The 16,814-nt window shown below is 42.6% G+C and overlaps 2 pseudogenes across 3 annotated transcripts; one reads left to right on the top strand and one right to left on the bottom strand.

The window, feature by feature from the left end:
* Positions 1-346: 346 nt before the first annotated feature.
* Positions 347-3,579, bottom strand: LOC104613360 (cysteine proteinase inhibitor 12-like; annotated as a pseudogene). The gene is made up of 4 exons (XR_016085848.1): positions 3,103-3,579; positions 2,814-3,015; positions 865-1,010; positions 347-696 (listed from the first exon to the last, which is right to left on the bottom strand). The product of XR_016085848.1 is annotated as a cysteine proteinase inhibitor 12-like (transcript).
* A 5,010-nt stretch (positions 3,580-8,589) lies between these two features.
* LOC104613329 (T-complex protein 1 subunit delta pseudogene) lies at positions 8,590-16,501 on the top strand (annotated as a pseudogene). Of its 2 annotated transcripts, none has more exons than XR_737944.3 (2): positions 8,590-12,085; positions 16,116-16,501. The product of XR_737944.3 is annotated as a T-complex protein 1 subunit delta pseudogene, transcript variant X2 (transcript). The 2 variants fall into 2 exon arrangements; XR_016085847.1 differs by having other exon boundaries at positions 8,591-11,946.
* The last annotated feature ends 313 nt before the right edge of the window (positions 16,502-16,814 follow it).

The following is a 16,814-nucleotide window of genomic DNA, read 5'->3' as shown; positions in this document are numbered from 1 at the left end:
ATGCCATGCCGCGGGCCGGGCTAGCCCGTGGGCCAAGCCAAGCCATGGATCGGGCCAAAGCTATTTATTTAAAAAAATTGAAAAAAAACTTAAATTTTTAATTTTATATGAATTTTGATGTATACAATTGCTTATATATGCAATAATTAAATAAATTAGTATAATAAAATTGAAAACAATTGTTTATTTTATATACTTTATTATTTTATAATTATAATTTATATATATATATATATGGGTCATGCCAGCCCGCAGACCTAAAACCCCATGCCCAAGTTGTTCCCCCATGTTGTATGCACCAAAGCACCATAGAGGAACCACAACTCTCGAATGACAAAATTGGGGTCATAATCATATAGGTCAGCTGCAGTTCCAATTCTCTCTCATCAAGGTGATACAAATAGATAAGGCCCAAATGTATGCCCAACATATTGAAATTTGAAAATAAGAGAAAAGAAGCATCCAAGACAACATCTATAATAGGCTATATTTCTTATCTATGTAACATGTAAACATTATTCAAGCAATACACAGTTCTTTCATCTGTAGAGTCATGACTCATGTGTGATTTTTCTCTATCAGATTCAAATGAAAGATAGCTTCAACATTCTTATGTACTTCAACCTTAAATTTTTCTTCCTTATTTCCCCTCTTGACCTTGAGAAGCAAATTGAGCTTTGCCACTTCTTCAATTACCTGCATGAATCACAAACTAAGGTCATTTATCTATCTTCCCGAACTATGTAAGTTGCAAATATGCATGCAATTCCCATGCCAAGAGTTAAATAGCTAATAATAGAAGGGTAAAACTGCTACTAAAGAAATAATAGGGAAAAAGAACCAAAAAGAGTAGAAGATGTCGACCTTTGCCTTTGCATGAAGGACCTCCAGCAGTTCGTAAGGGGCCAACGAGTTTGACCTCTACTGGATAGTTTTCACAGCATGATTTGTTGCATCTTGGATAATAGGATCATGTGCTGGCACTTCTCTCCATCCTGGTCCATGGCCATCTAGATTTACATGACTGGCCAATAATTACTCCTAGGAAATATTTGGCCCAAATTTACTTAAACACGACCCCCTAACATGGCCTGTTACATGTACATTATCGGCTCTAGTGGCTTGGGAAGGCTTTGGATGTTGAAGGGTAAATAGTTTAATGGGAAGAGGTTAGTCTAGGTTAAGCATGATTCTAAAAGAATGTGAATATGTCATATTCTTGTCCTGAAAAATTTGAACATGCAATTACAACACAAGTAAAGGAAGAAAGAAACTTAATTATGTTTTCAGGTTCAGGCACATAACACAATCTGGATATCTTGTATTTCCAAATCTCACATGATAGAAGTTCCCATGGGTGGAGCTTTTATGTACAAATAGCAAAATACCAATTACCCTTCAATAAGGGGGAAGAAATCTTGTAAAAAGTAAAAAATCCCCAAAACAATGCAAATGGGGTTGAAACATGCATTAATAAGTCGATCAATTTCTTTCCTTTATATCAGAAAAAGAAAAGTATTGTATTTTGCATGTGAAAGATGAATCTTGTTCAAAGCCCAAAGATTTAATACAAACAAGGTGACTACTTTGTCATTCACCTTCTTGGAAATAGAAAAACTTAACAGTTTATCTTGTTGTCTTAAAAATCAAGCCAATGAGTGAAAAACATGGTAGGGCAAAAATGACTTAATGAGTGCTCATTGAATTGCCATTACTTTTTTGCATAATTCTAAATTCTGCCCAAGTCTGTGCTTCCCTTTTAGATTGATCATATAACACTCTCTTAATAATAATTAATTTTTTTAAAAAGGTATCTTTGAGTATCGGAGACTTGGACCAATAAACATCTACCCAAATTAAATAGCATAACAAACCTGCAAGGAACAGTTATGGTTCTGGAGACTAATAGAATCTTTTTTTTTTTGTATTAAAATGCTATATCAGCAAATAAAGGAAATTCAAAGGAAATGTTAAGACATTATCATTAAAGATCAAAGCAGGAAATAAACAAAACAAAAATAGAACAACCAAGAAAGAGAATAAAGATATAGATGGAAGATAATATGGTTGCTAATGTATTGAGTATTGACTCAACAATATCCATTTATCAAGTTTTATTTATTTTCTTTTACCTCTCAACAAATTCAAACTTTTAGTTGGTGATATAGATTTTATACTTGTAAACTTATAACATGATCTGTCTAATTGGTCAAGGAGTTGCCTACATCAAGTATTTGTTTGCATTTAAAACCAAACTAAATTTATGCAGCAATTTTGTTAGATTATTAGTAATAATCATATTATGTCATCAACAACAGAGATAGAAGGTTTAATAACACTCCTATATGTATATTTCATGATCTTGCATCAAATTAAAAAGTCAAATCTTTTCACTTTGGCTCAAACTTCTCCTGTTCGTGATTTCATGATCCAATTTGGTTTCAATAATATTAACTCCAACAATTCTAGCACCTCTAATTATAACAGAAATTACAGGGATCCACCAGATACTTGAAGCCCACAAAATCTCTGAAGAAGACCCACTCAAGCACAATAACAGAGATATCATTTCTTCCCAATCAACACAATCTATTCCCTGCCCTGTATATTTGATGGATTAAAAATCCCAGAAACCATGATTACAGAAGACATGCATTCTCAATCACATCCAAACCCATAATTAATTCCGATAATCCCTAACAAGCTAAATGTAAAATATGTATATACGATTCTAGAGTCAATGATCTCCTTAAAATCAGGACTCAATATTGCTTCAAAGTTCAAGGGCAAAGAGAGATTCCAAGATCATTTACCTCGCCTAGAGTCAATGAACATGGAGGCATCTCCAACTGACATGATTTCCTGCAGCTCCTTGAAGTTTAACCATGGCTTCATCCACACATTGGCTTCATAAATTTTCTTAGCTTCAATCACCTCCAGAGTCAGATGGTGTAGAGTACCAGCAATCGCCTGCTCCTTCGCCTTCACAATCCTTGCAAACTCCATCAACGCATTCTACCCCATGCAATTATCAAACAAACAAAAAATTAATAAGTAAAATAATTATTTTCTTGTACAGAGAGAGGAGATGATTAGTTTTACCTTATATATATATATACACAGAGAGATAGAGAGAGAGAAAGGGACGAGGGTTCAGTGACTTCAATCGAGAGGACTCAAGTTTCAAACTCGAATGAAAAAAAAAAAGAATTGGTAGGATGGGGCACGAAAAAATTTCATGCCACAAAATATGTTAAATTTTTGTCGAGACCCAAATTCATTCTTGCCCATTTTTTTTTTCAAAATCGACAATAATTAAGGCTCTGTTTGGTTTGCGGGATGAGGATGGGAAAAAATGAATATTCTTGCCCAAATTTCATTAGAATATTCCTTTTTTCCTTTATTTGTTTTGGGGGAAATAGGGAGATGGGATGGAAAAAGAGTAGGATGTCGGATACCAAAAATAAGAATTCAGGGCTGCACCAAATCAATGCGACCCCGTTGAGAAAAGGAAAATGGAAGACACATATGGGAAAAAATATCGGGCCTTGTCAGAGCGGAAGCTCCTTCATCTTCTCACATCTACCTCCAAGCATTCCAACGGTCATATCTTTGGCCACTTTTCCAACATGTTGAACGACGGTAATGCATTTAAACGGTCATATCTTTGAACGACGGCTGCCTTGAATGGTTTTTGATAGTTACCTTTCCTCTCCTTCAAGCTCCGTTTTGCCCTGATTTGCCCTCTCTCCGTTTCTCGCTTCAACTAGGGCAAAGCATGGCAAGGATATGGCTGTTTTGCCATGGTTACCTTTCTTGGTGTCTTTGGTGTGAACTAGAGATGGGTTTGTTGGCTTCTCTCCTTTGTGTTCTCGCTTTCTTTGCATTCTCTAGTTTGAGACTGGCTTGTGGAACCCAGAGCTCAACGCGCTCATGGAGATGAAGGCTGCTCTCGATCCAGAAAATAGGTTCCTTTCCTCTTGGACTAGTGACAGTGAGCCGTGCAGTGGCTCTTTCGAAGGTTGGCGTGTAACGAGCTTGGAAAAGTGGCTAACATTTCTGATGAGGGCGGATTTGGCCCTCCAGTGAAATTGTGACACCTGGTACCTCATGCAAACCAAGTGCAGCCTCTTGACAACTGGGCAGCTCGACATAGCTTGGGGAGCTTGGTATAGTTAGGGGCAGCTCGGCATAGGCAGCTCAACACAGGCAGCTGGCCACTCCGTAGGCAGCCTGGCGTCTTACGAAGAGCTCGCCACTTAGGGGCAGCTCGACACCTACAGGTAGCTCGGCATAGGTAGCTCGACACTTAGGGGCAGCTCGGCGTATCGCAGGAAGATCTCCTGGCTGACAACCGTACCTGACAGATCCGGAGACCTGCGCCCACGTCTCTCGCTAGGCGGCGCCGTGCCTGCCAGTCCTGAGAGCTGTCCCTTGACTGGCAGAGTCGTACTCTGCAGCAGCCGCCTGCACCCGCCACCTCAGCTTTGGCAGTAACGACTGTGACAGAGAGACAAAGGCGGTTACGCCTGACTTGATAGAGGTTGTTACGCCTGATTTGACAGGACACCACTATATAAGGACTCCAACCCCCAAAGACAAGGGGAGAGAATGAAAAAATGGAGGTAATCCCTGCTCTCTAGCTCTCTCATTTCTCTCCAAGCTCCCTACAATCAGAATGCTAACTTAGGCATCGGAGAGTCCCCGCCGGGAAAATACCCCCGGGTCCTCTGATTCAGTTCTCGCAGGTTCATCAGCTCCCGTCGCCTACAAAGGAGAGGAGATCACCTCATGCAGAGGGCAGTCGGGTTGCGCTACACCAGGGAGCTCCACCATGCCCTGAGTTACAGGCCGCCTAGGGGCAGGTCAAATGACGAGTCCACCCAAGTAGCTCACCGCCAGGGAGCTGGTCACCAAGTAGCTCACCACTAGGGAGCTCGTCACCAGGTAGCTCACCTCTAGGGAGCTCGTCACCAGGTAGCTCACCATCAGGGAGCTCGTCACCAGGTAGCTCACCGCCAGGGAGCACGTCACCAAGTAGCTCACCACTAGGGAGCTCGTCACCAGGTAGCTCACCACCAGGGAGCTCGTCACCAAATATCTCACCACCAGGGAGCTCGTCACCAGGTAGCTCACCACCAGGGAGCTCGTCACCAGGTAGCTCACCGTCAGGGAGCTCGTCACCAGGTAGCTCTCCACCAGGGAGCTCGTCACTAAGTAGCTCACCACCAGGGAGCTCCACCATCATCTCCTGGGAGCAGGCCAAATGACGAGGCACTTAGCCAAAAAAAATTGATACATCACAAAAAATTGGTACGTGACCAGAAACGGTTACATCAATTGGCGCCGTCTGTGGGAATACGCTACAAAAAGCTGAGTTCTCATCCTCCAAAAGCTAAGTTCTCATCCTACCAAAGCTAAGTTCTCATCCTACAAAAGCTAAGTCCTCTTCTCCCAGAAAGCTAAGTCCTCACTTTTTAGAAATTGAAGCTCTCGCTTTATAGTTTACATTTTTTATGAACTCAAAGCACTATGCAAGGAGCTAGTAGACTAAGCAGCTCTACCAACTTTACTTTCAATTCAGATAAAACCTCATCAGTCTTCTCCGGAAGGTCCCCTCTACAAAGATGTGCTCTTCATGGCTTCCGTGGGAGTTGGTGGCCAACAGACTACATAAGCACCCTTGCTGGTCGAGCCTTCCAAGGCTCCCATGTGAGCTGGTGACCTAAGGTTAGTAGTGCTACCCCTGAAGGTCGAGCTCCTAGTAGCTTCTTGTAGGAGTGGGTGATCGACATTATGAGGCTGATGCAGCGCAATCACAGGTAGCTTGGCACCTAGTCAGCTCGACACCTAGTCAGCTCGGCACCTCACAGGTAGCTCGACACCTGGTCAGCTCGGCACCTCACAGGTAGCTTGGCACTCGGTCAGCCTGACACCTCACAGGTAGCTCGACGCCTTGTCAGCTCAGCACCTCACAGGTAGCTCGGCACCTGGTCAGTTCGGCACCTCACAGGCAAAGCCTACGGGCCACATTACTGCTTAAGACCCAATCGCCTCTTCGGCACGGGCAAAGTCAAAAAAGAGTGGACTACGAGTCACTCCCAAAAGCCTACGGGCCACATTACTACTTAAGACCCAGTTGCCTCTTCGACACGGGCAAAGTCAAAGAAGAGTGGACTACGAGTCGCTCCCAAAGCCTACGGGCCACATTACTGCTTAAGACCCAGTCGCCTCTTCGGCATGGGCAAAATCAAGAAGAGTGGACTACGAGTCACTCCCAAAGCCTTCGGGCCACACTATTGCTAAATACCCAGTTGCTTCCTCAGCATGAGCAAAATCAACAAAAGTGAACTATAAGTTGCCCCCAGAGCCTAAGGGCTATACTACTGAACTGGCGGAGGCCTCCTCACCTTACAGGCAGCTCCCAAAGCCTAAGGAATTGGATCAGCAGTTACTAGCTCGTCGACTTACGGGCCAAAAGAAGAAATCTACTCCCTTCGCTGAGTTACTCTCAACTGGGGAGTGGGGGGCAAATGATGAGGGCGGATTTGGCCATCCAGTGAAATTGTGACACCTGGCACCTCATGCAAACCAAGTGTAGCCTCTTGACAACTGGGCAGCTCGGCAGAGCTCGCCACAAGCAGCTCGACATAGCTCGGGGAGCTCGGTATAGTTAGGGGCAGCTCGACACTTATAGGTAGCTCGGCATAGGCAGCTCACCACAGGCAGCTGGCCACTCCGCAGGCAGCCTGGCGTCTTACGAAGAGCTCGCCACTTAGGGGCAGCTCGGCACCTACAGGTAGCTCGACACTTAGTGGCAGCTCGGCGTATCGTAGGAAGATCTCCTGCCTGACAACCGTACCTGACAGATCCAGAGACCTGCGCCCACGTCTCTCGCTAGGCGGTGCCGTGCCTGCCAATCCTGAGAGCTGTCCCTTGACTAGCAGAGTCGTACTCTGCAGCAGCCGCCTGCACCCGCCACCTCAGCTTTGGCAGTAACGGCTGTAGCAGAGAGACAGAGGCGGTTACGCCTGATTTGATAGAGGTTGTTACGCCTGATTTGACAGGACACCACTATATAAGGACTCCGACCCCCAAAGACAAGGGGAGAGAATGAAAAAATGGAGGTAATCCCTGCTCTCTAGCTCTCTCATTTCTCTCCAAGCTCCCTACAATCAGAATGCTAACTTAGGCATCGGAGAGTCCCTGCCGGGAAAATACCCCTGGGTCCTCGGGTTCAGTTCTCGCAGGTTCCTCAGCTCCCGTCGCCTACAAAGGAGAGGAGATCACCTCATGTAGAGGGCAGTCGGGTTGCACTACACCAGGGAGCTCCACCATGCCCTGAGTTACAGGCCGCCTAGGGGCAGGTCAAATGACGAGTCCACCCAAGTAGCTCACCGCCAGGGAGCTGGTCACCAAGTAGCTCATCACTAGGGAGCTCGTCACTAGGTAGCTCACTGCCAGGGAGCTCGTCACCAGGTAGCTCTCCACCAAGGAGCTCCACCATCCTCTCTTGGGAGCAGATAAAATGATGAGGCACTTAGCCAAAAAAAAAAAAAAAATTGATACATCACAAAAAATTGGTACGTGACCAGAAACGATTACATCAATTTTGTTGGTGGGGAAGGGTCTCATCGACAGTCTTTCTCCGGCAGTTGCTGGCCTTAAAAGCTTATCGGGTTTTATCTACATTTCAACTCTTTATCCAGAGAGATACCCAGAGAAATCTCCAATCTCACTGAGCTCTCTTATCTCTATCTCAATGTCAACAATTCCTCTGGGAACATTCCTTCGGAAATCGGAAACATGGCTACTCTTCAAGGTTAGTAGTCAAAAGACACAAAACTCGTTTCTGTTTATTGATATATATTTTTTCTGTCTATCCTTCTCCGATGTTATCTTATCTGTGGTTTACTTCTTCAGCAACTTGAATAGTTTCTTGGGCTATATGTGGAAGTGAGTGAAATGGTAGGACAAGAAAAAAAAAACTGAAAGGACAAAATTTTCCTGTTCTTTTTCACTGTTTTTTTTGTTAGTAGGCTCAGCTGATTTTGTTCTCCACATCTTGAGTAAATGGGTTATCTCCTATTCCTAGGTGACTTGTTAGCTCTGAATGTAACAGAAAATAACTTCAATATTGCTTTCAGTTTTTTGGATCATATTTCTTCTTCCCCATTTTCTGTCTTCCGTTTGGAATGGGTAGACTCTGCAGCATAAAATGTAAAACCGCATGAAATGAAAAAGAAAAACTATTCATAGAGTACTGCTTTTATTCTTAAATTAATGTTTCAAGGTCGCATGTCCAGATTTTCTTTCTTTTGTAGTCTTTGAGATAGTTAATGGAAGGGGATTGTTTCGATGTAATTTTTCATTTCATGATTTTCCCATAAAACAAATGTAGGTAAAATAATTTCCCACGTTTTTTCCTATATCACCAAACGATAGAAAGTGAAATTTTCACACTTTCTTATCCCATCCTATCTCATCCCATCCCATGTTTTCCCATCCCACCTAAATCTTCCCACAAAGATTTAGGTGGGATGGGAAAATATGGGATGGGACTTGGGCTTTGTTTGGTTTGTGGGAAGATTTAGGTGGGATGGAAAAATATGGGATGGGATGGGAAAGTGTAAAAATTTACACTTCCATTGTTTAGTTTTAGATATGAGAAAATAAATGGGAAAACACTGTGACGAAGAAGAGATGAAAGAGGGAGGAAGCAGATCTGGGTTCGAACGGGGAAGGTAGATCTGGGTTCGAAAGGGGAGGTAGCAGCAGAAGAAGAAGCCACCGTCGTTTCTTTACTTTTGGGCTCGAACGGGGAAGGTAGCAGATTTGGGTTTGAAAGGGGAGGTAGAAGAAGAAGAAGAAGGAGACGCCGTCGCTGCTGTTCTGTTTCTGCATTCGAACGGAGGTAGCAGATCTGGGTCTAGGAGAAGCCGCTGCCGCTGCTCGAATGGAGGTAGCAGATCTGGGTTCGAAAGCTGCCGCTGCTGCTTTGCTTTTAGGTTTGAACGGATGTAGCAGATCTGGGTTCGAAAGCTGCCGCTGCTGCTCTGCTCTACTCTTGTAATAGTGCTTTCTTAAGGCTCCGTTTGGTTTGTGGGAAGATTTAGAAGGGATGGGAAAATATGGGATGGGATGGGAAAGTGTAAAAGTTTACACTTCCATGGTTTGGTTTTAGATATGAGAAAATAAATGGGAAAACATTGCAACAAAGAAGAGAGGAGAGAGGGAGGAGGCAGATCTGGGTTCAAATGGGGAAGGTAGTAGATTTGGGTTCGAAAGGGGAGGTAGTAGAAGAAGAAGAAGCCACCGCTGTTGCTCTGCTTCTGGGCTCGAACGGGGAAAGTAGCAGATCTGGGTTTGAAAAGGGAGGTAGAAGAAGAAGAAGAATGAGAAGCCACCGCTGTTGCTCTGTTACTGTGTTCGAGCGAAGGTAGTAGATCTGGGTTCGAAAGGGGAGGTAGAAGAAAGATATGGGCTCCAAAAGGGGAGGTAAAAGAAGAAAGATATGGGCTCAAAAAGGGGAGGTAGCAAATCTGGGTTCAGGAGAAGCCACCACCACTGCTCGAATGGAGGTAGCAGATTTGGGTTTGAAAGCCACCGCTGCTGCTCCTCTTCTAGGTTCAATCGAATGTAGCAGATCTGGGTTCAAAAGCCACCACTGCTGCTCTGCTTTGCTTCTGTAACAATGCTTTTTTAATTTTTTCCACCGGGGTCACACGGTTTTGATTCGACCCCAAATCCACAATTTTGAAATATGAGATCCCACATTTTTCTCGTCCCCGTTCCATAAACAAAACGGAGCCTAAAAGAATGAACTCGTGGCAGCGAATAAAAAATGGCCAGTTTCTCTACCCGCGCCCTACGGCAGCAGCACATAGAAGATGGCGGGTAAAGTGTGGCAAGAAATCCGAGTCCGGATATGTTGACAAGCATCCAATCGCACATTTGAACATCGGTTGTGTTGTGGTTAGCGATATTCTAGACGCACGGCTGGATGATCGTGGCCAGCAATTTGTTGTGATCAGCAGATCCGAATTCAGGAAATCCGGTTTGGTTTTTCGTTAGCCGATGTCATATCTTCCTCTCTTTCGTCTCTCGCTCGCTCGCAACTTTTTCCCGCTCCAAGAGCAGACGTAATTTGGGTTGCGCATATCGTGCTTCACAGACTCACAGTTCGAATTCTCTCCTAGCAGAGGGACTTGGGGTTTAGGGTTTTAAACTTAATACGACTTTCCACATTTCGTCTCATCTTCTTACCCCGATCACAGACATACCGTCTTTTTTAGGGTTAGGGTTTCGAACTCCAGTCTAAATGGCGGCCCCTGCAGTTCAACAGCCTCGCTCTGCTTCTTCCAAGACTGAGAGCTATGTCGACAACAAGCGCAAAGAGGACATACGTCAGGCCAACATTGTCGCTGCCCGAGCTGTCGCCAACGCTGTCCGTACCAGCCTCGGTCCCAAAGGTATGGACAAGATGATCTCCACTGCCTCCGGTGAAGTTATCATCACCAACGACGGCGCTACTATCCTTAATAAGATGGAAGTACTCCAGCCTGCTGCCAAGATGCTTGTAGAACTCTCCAAATCTCAGGACGTCGTCGCTGGTGACGGAACCACCACTGTTGTTGTCATCGCTGGAGCCCTCTTAAAGCAATGCCTCTCTCTCCTTAATAAGGGCATCCACCCCACTGTTATCTCCGATGCTCTTCACAAAGTCTCTCTAAAAGCTGTTGATGTACTCACGGCCATGGCCGTGCCTGTCGAACTCTCTGATCGGGAATCGCTTATCAAGTCTGCCAGCACTTCTCTTAACAGCAAAGTAGTCTGTCAGTACTCCACTCTTCTCGCTCCTCTTGCCGTTGATGCTGTTCTATCTGTCGTGGACCCCGCCAAACCTGATCTTGTTGATCTTCGTGATGTCAAGATCGTTAAGAAGCTCGGCGGCACTGTCGATGACACTGAGCTTGTTAAGGGTCTGGTGTTCGACAAGAAAGTTAGTCATTCTGCTGGTGGTCCTACGCGTATGGAAAATGCGAAGATTGCTGTTATCCAGTTCCAGATTTCGCCCCCAAAGACTGACATCGAGCAGAGTATCGTTGTTTCGGATTACACCCAGATGGATCGGATTTTGAAAGAGGAGCGTAATTATATTCTCGGTATGATTAAGAAAATTAAGGCTACTGGGTGTAATGTATTGCTGATTCAGAAGAGTATTTTGAGGGATGCTGTGACGGATCTTTCATTGCATTATCTTGCCAAAGCGAAGATTTTGGTTGTCAAGGATGTTGAGCGCGATGAGATTGAGTTCATTACGAAGACTTTGAATTGTCTGCCAATTGCTAATATAGAGCATTTCCGTGAGGAGAAGTTGGGGCGTGCAGATTGTGTCGAGGAGGTTTCTCTTGGAGATGGGAAAATTGTGAAGATTACGGGTATTAAGGATATGGGGAGGACGACCACAGTGCTCGTTCGAGGTTCTAATCAGTTGGTTATTGATGAGGCTGAACGAAGCTTGCATGATGCCTTGTGTGTCGTCAGATGCTTGGTGAACAAGAGGTTCTTGATTGCAGGTGGTGGTGCACCAGAGGTAGAGCTTTCAAGGCAGCTTGGTGCATGGTCGAAGGTATTGCACGGGATGGAGAGTCACTGTGTCCGGTCGTTTGCGGAAGCCCTTGAAGTTATTCCATATACTTTGGCGGAGAATGCAGGTTTGAATCCAATAGCTATTGTCACAGAGCTCCGGAATCGCCATTCTCAGGGAGAGATAAATGCTGGTATCAATGTGAGAAAGGGGCAGATCACAAACATACTGGAGGAGAACGTGGTGCAGCCATTGCTTGTCAGCACTAGTGCCATCACATTGGCGACTGAGTGCGTCCGGATGATTCTGAAGATAGATGACATAATTACTGTGAGATAGACGTGATTATGTGCAAGGTCAGCGAACTACCGGAGCAGTTTTGGTCTTGTTATGATTTTGTGTGCTTACATTTTAAGTGGTTCTTTTCTGTTTCTCTATTGGAAGTGAGTATGCCAAATGGTCTCAGCCTTATCGCGTTTTCCCAGACCTTTCAAGGTTTTTAATCTGTTCTCGGGAACTTAAACAGTCATTTTCCATATTCTGATATGCAGTTGATTTCGTCATTATTGTTTCGCTCATTGGATATCTTTGTGTTATACTAGAATTAGTACCTTAATGGCCTGCTCATTTATGTTAGTTGCAGTCTTTTCTGCTTCTTCAGGTTGCTTTACCTTTCACAGAGAGCAGGGAGGTGGGCATACATTATGAGGAATCAATAATTGCTAGGCATAATATCTTGAAATTTTCTGAGAGTAGTCATCTTCACATTTACTTGTTATATCATTATAGATTGAGTTGAAGGCAATATTTTGTTAGTTGATTGGGTAGTTAGTTGTGGAATCTTGTATTGGATCTTCAGGTTAGTTTGGATGCCTTGTTTTCTCACTCTTTTCTGATGTTTGCATTATTTGCCTCATAATATTTGGTTTTGAGCATTGAAATTAGCCGAGTCCTTGTTTTGAATGACTAATTGTCTCACCCTATCTTGATATGTATTTTTACTTATGGTAGTTGGTTTACAATGTTTAACGAACTGTCATGGGGCTGACATTTGCAGACATGGAAAACACACCACCCTCCTTTTCTCTCATTGGTACTCATTGGTTTAGAGCTGATTTGCCAAGCAAGGTTTTGTTCTTTTTCTCGAGGAGGAAAGTTCAAGGTTCTTGTGTTTGTATACTGATTTAAAAAGGGTTCCTGTGTTTAGATGAGAGTATAGATGCAATTAAGTGGTCACAGTGAGGTGCACAAACATTTTTTTTATCAGCAACACAGAAAAAGATTTCATTAATTAAAACTTAAAAGAAATCAGGATCACAACAAGAAGTTGTGAAAGAACCAGCTTTAGGAACTGTCCCAATACAAAATACATTTGAGCCCAAAACATGTGTGCTCTATGTACCCCTTGCTTGGCTAGGCTATCTCCATAATTAATTAATATGTGTGCCATGTACCTTTCTCTTAGGTGCACAAACATTTATGGACTGAATGTTCAAGTTTTTTTCCCAGACTAAGTGGCAAGGGTGGATGTTGAGAAATCATTATGGGCTTTGACTTGGGGGCTGTTTAATAGCAGAAGTATTTGAACTGAATGACTTATTGCTTTATCTTTTACTGAATAAAATGGTCATATTCTAACATAGTAGGGAACTAGGGATATGGTAATCAGGCAGAAAAAGTAATCATCCAAATATTCCATTCAGCCATGAAGGAGCTCAAACCTATTAATTAATTAATTATTCACTATAGGACAAAGCAATAAATCATTCAACTTATGAAAAAAGCAATAAATCATTCAATTCAGCCATTTCATCCATTATTTAATGGATCCTTTTGCCATCATTTCTCAATGTCAGTCACATGGTTAGGATGTTAGGTATTGTCGTGTTTGATAATCTCTTGTCTTATAGGCTAACCCCATTAGATTTCGATTTTGGAGACTGTTCATGTTCATAAACTACCATTTCTATGGATAGCCCTATTTGATATGTAATTAAAGCATGAGACCTTGTATGTTCTATAAGGAATGTTATTCTTGTTTTTGTGTTTTAACTACAATGTGTAAATATGAAGTTATTGGGTCTATGGTTGTCCTGTGATTGTGGTTAGAAGAAACTAAATGTTTCGTTTTCCTGTCCCAAGTGTCATCTATTTATTCAGTATGCTTTCATAATAGTGTCGGAACTTCTTAGATGCACTCGAACTACATAGACAATCCATACTGCCACTGATGCTGGGTGCTATGTTTGCTCAGTGATCAAATTAGCACCTTTCAACCCTTGGGTTCACAGTTTACTAATCAAATATAATTTTGATGGATGCTCTTTAGCTATCAACAGACCTTCTGGGGTGGGTGGTGGTCCCTAAGAGCAGAGTTGCTGGCTCTCTTAGAAGGCCTAAAGTTGGTATATTCCTCAGCTGTGGTGCATTCTAGATCTAGGTGATAGTGAAATTGATTGGTTCGATCTCTCTGGCTGAGGAAGGCCCTTGGAACCTTGGATTTTTCCTATAAGAAGCTAAACCTTTGGCCACTCACTTGAACTGCTAATTCGTGTGGACTCTGAATTAGGTCAATGTATTGGCTGACTTCCTTGCTAAAACTGGGGCTGGAAGACAGGATCTTGTTGGCAGGCCCCTGGCTGAACAGTAGAGCCTAGGCTAAGGGCCCGTTTTGCACGTCTTTCCATGCAGTCTTTTGGCTGTTTACAAGCCGGGAAGACCGAAAATCGGTCTATTTTCGTTTGGCATGCGGGAGATCTAGCCGCCAAAAGACGCGCGAAGCCCATTTTGGGCTGATTTCGGGAAGCTCCAAATGAAGGTTCCCGCGTCTTTCGCGTTTAAATCTCGCACGGAAAGACCCGAAACAACACACAGAAAGACACACGTCTGCCAAACGGTCTTCGGGCTGCCCAGATCTTATGTCAAAAAGCTCAATGCGTCTTTTGACTGTCAGAGCTACAAGATCTTCTCAAAAAGACTTTTCAAACAGGTCCTAATACTAGCTGACTCTTGCTAGAGCAAGGATGGGAAGACATGATCTTGGTTTAAGGGTTGAGCTGTAATAGTGCCAAGTCTATTTATATGCTTGATGATGTCAGTCATTTGCTATTTTGTGTTGACATGGTTCTGCCTTGTAAAGTTTCTATTTTGTTCTCTGCTATTAAAATCTATTTTATAAAAAAGTTTTTGAATTAGTAATGCTCTTAGTACTTCTAATTGTCATTAGAAAAGGCCATTACCCAATGCTGGTCCCAGTTATCTGGGTTCTTGGGAGGGGTGGACTGGATGCAGACCGAACTTTTCGCATTTTAGAACGAAGTGGCTGCTTTAAGACTTGAATCTACATTGTCACGCTTGTCAGCCCAGCCCAAGATTTTGCCATTGCACCAAGCAATGGTCTCTTTTTATTGTTCTTAATGATAAACATTGAATACTTGAATGGAAAATCTAAAGTGAGCATTTTCACTAATAAGACTGCCACAAAAGTAGCAAATGCATCAGGACCATGGTCTCTTAGATGTCACATAAGAGATGCAAGGGTATTAGTATCTAGGATTTAGTTCAGCTGCTTGTTAAGATGGATTTCAAGATTCCCAGATAAATTGATTGATGTTCTTGCTTGGGGAGGAGTGCCAGAGCTGAGTTAGTGTGGTTCACCAGGTTATAGGTTTCAACCCCGAGAGCAAATTTGTGTTTCATTCTTTCTCTTTGGTATTTGTTGAGTCAGCTATATGCTTTGCCTATCATGACTGTTATTGTCTATTGTGCTCTCTACTGTTGATGCTTGTCAGCTGTAGAGCCTCCATCTTCATGGCATTAATAAAGCCCTCTGATCACTATTACTGATCCCAAAAGTAGCATACCTTCGAAAGAATGTTTTCAAATTAAGAATAATGCTGCAATTGGTTCAGTGATTTGTTCTTTAGTTAGACTGATCACTGGGTGAGTTGTTGTAGTGCAGTACTGGCTTTATTCTTATGTTTACAAATATCTTTACTACTGGGAGCACAGGCTACAGGATTGTATCAATGTTACTGCCTAAGTAGCAAAGGTTCTTGCCAGATTGAAGATGGGGATATTGTGAAGCCCCTGATATGATAGGGGGCGTATTGTATCGAAAATTTGAACCTTGGGTTGGGGGATATTGTGAAGCTCTTTCGTTGGAGGGCTGATCTTACCCCTTGGACATGTTTTTTATGAGGTTTTATTTGTATTTTTTGTGAGATTGTTTTTCTTGCTTGGGCTTTGGATAGATTGAGTTGGGTGGAGGGAGCCTTATGGGATCTTTTTATTTTTTGATTGATTATTGGTGGTATCTTATCACCTTTCTTGTACCCCTGTTTTTCTTTTAATAAAATTTCTTTTTTATTTAGATCATGTTTAGGCTGTTAAGACTTTAATGTGCATTGTGTGTTAGGAGAGTTGCTAATTGTTCTCTTTCGAGTGCAGCATGGCTAGACATAAATAACCAGAAATTGGACTTTTGCAAATTTTACGACCATAATGATTTTCTTTTTTTTTTTAGGTGAATCACAACCGTGGTGAATTTCAAGGAATAAAAGTTAGTGGCACTATCATGGTTCTTTGCTAGCTTATTGCTAAGGATGTATGCAAGAGTGGCAATCTACAAGTATATTGTTGGTGTTACTAACCTTATTTACATGCGAGTCATGAGTGGTTGATTGTTGGCTTGTGAGGAAGAATTAAGGTTAGGAGTTGTTGAAGCATGGTTTTCTGTATGTTGATCAGTTGTAGAAGAAAGGTTTTCAGATATGTTAATGCTTTTTCTTATATGGTTTTACTCACGGAGTTAACCTCACATTTTAAGACATCAAAGCTTTAAAATTTGTACGGTGTCACTTTAAGTGCATTTGGTGAATATATAAGGCTGCGTTTGGAATCAGTTTAAAATATTGAATCAAAAAGCAACCGTTGCTTTTTACATCGATTATCAATTTTAAACTTTAGAGCTGATGAGGTTTTACATCGATTACTGACATAAAACTACATTCCATCCAAACGTATGCAAAACTGAAACAGAGTGTAATTTTATGTCGATAATAATTATACCCTTTTTCCAAACAAATATAAAATTGAATTGTTGTAAATTTTACATTGATTCTTAATTTATATCGCACCCAAATACAGCCTAAGGGGACCCAATTTCTCTCAACTTGTTTGTGAGGTTCCGGAAAACGGTAGGCAATCCTTGATAAAGGCATAA

Source organism: Nelumbo nucifera, chromosome 4, assembly GCF_055504915.1.
Source record: "Nelumbo nucifera cultivar China Antique chromosome 4, China Antique-T2T, whole genome shotgun sequence".
Classification (NCBI taxonomy): domain Eukaryota; kingdom Viridiplantae; phylum Streptophyta; class Magnoliopsida; order Proteales; family Nelumbonaceae; genus Nelumbo; species Nelumbo nucifera.
This window is presented reverse-complemented; position numbering and strand designations above follow the sequence as displayed.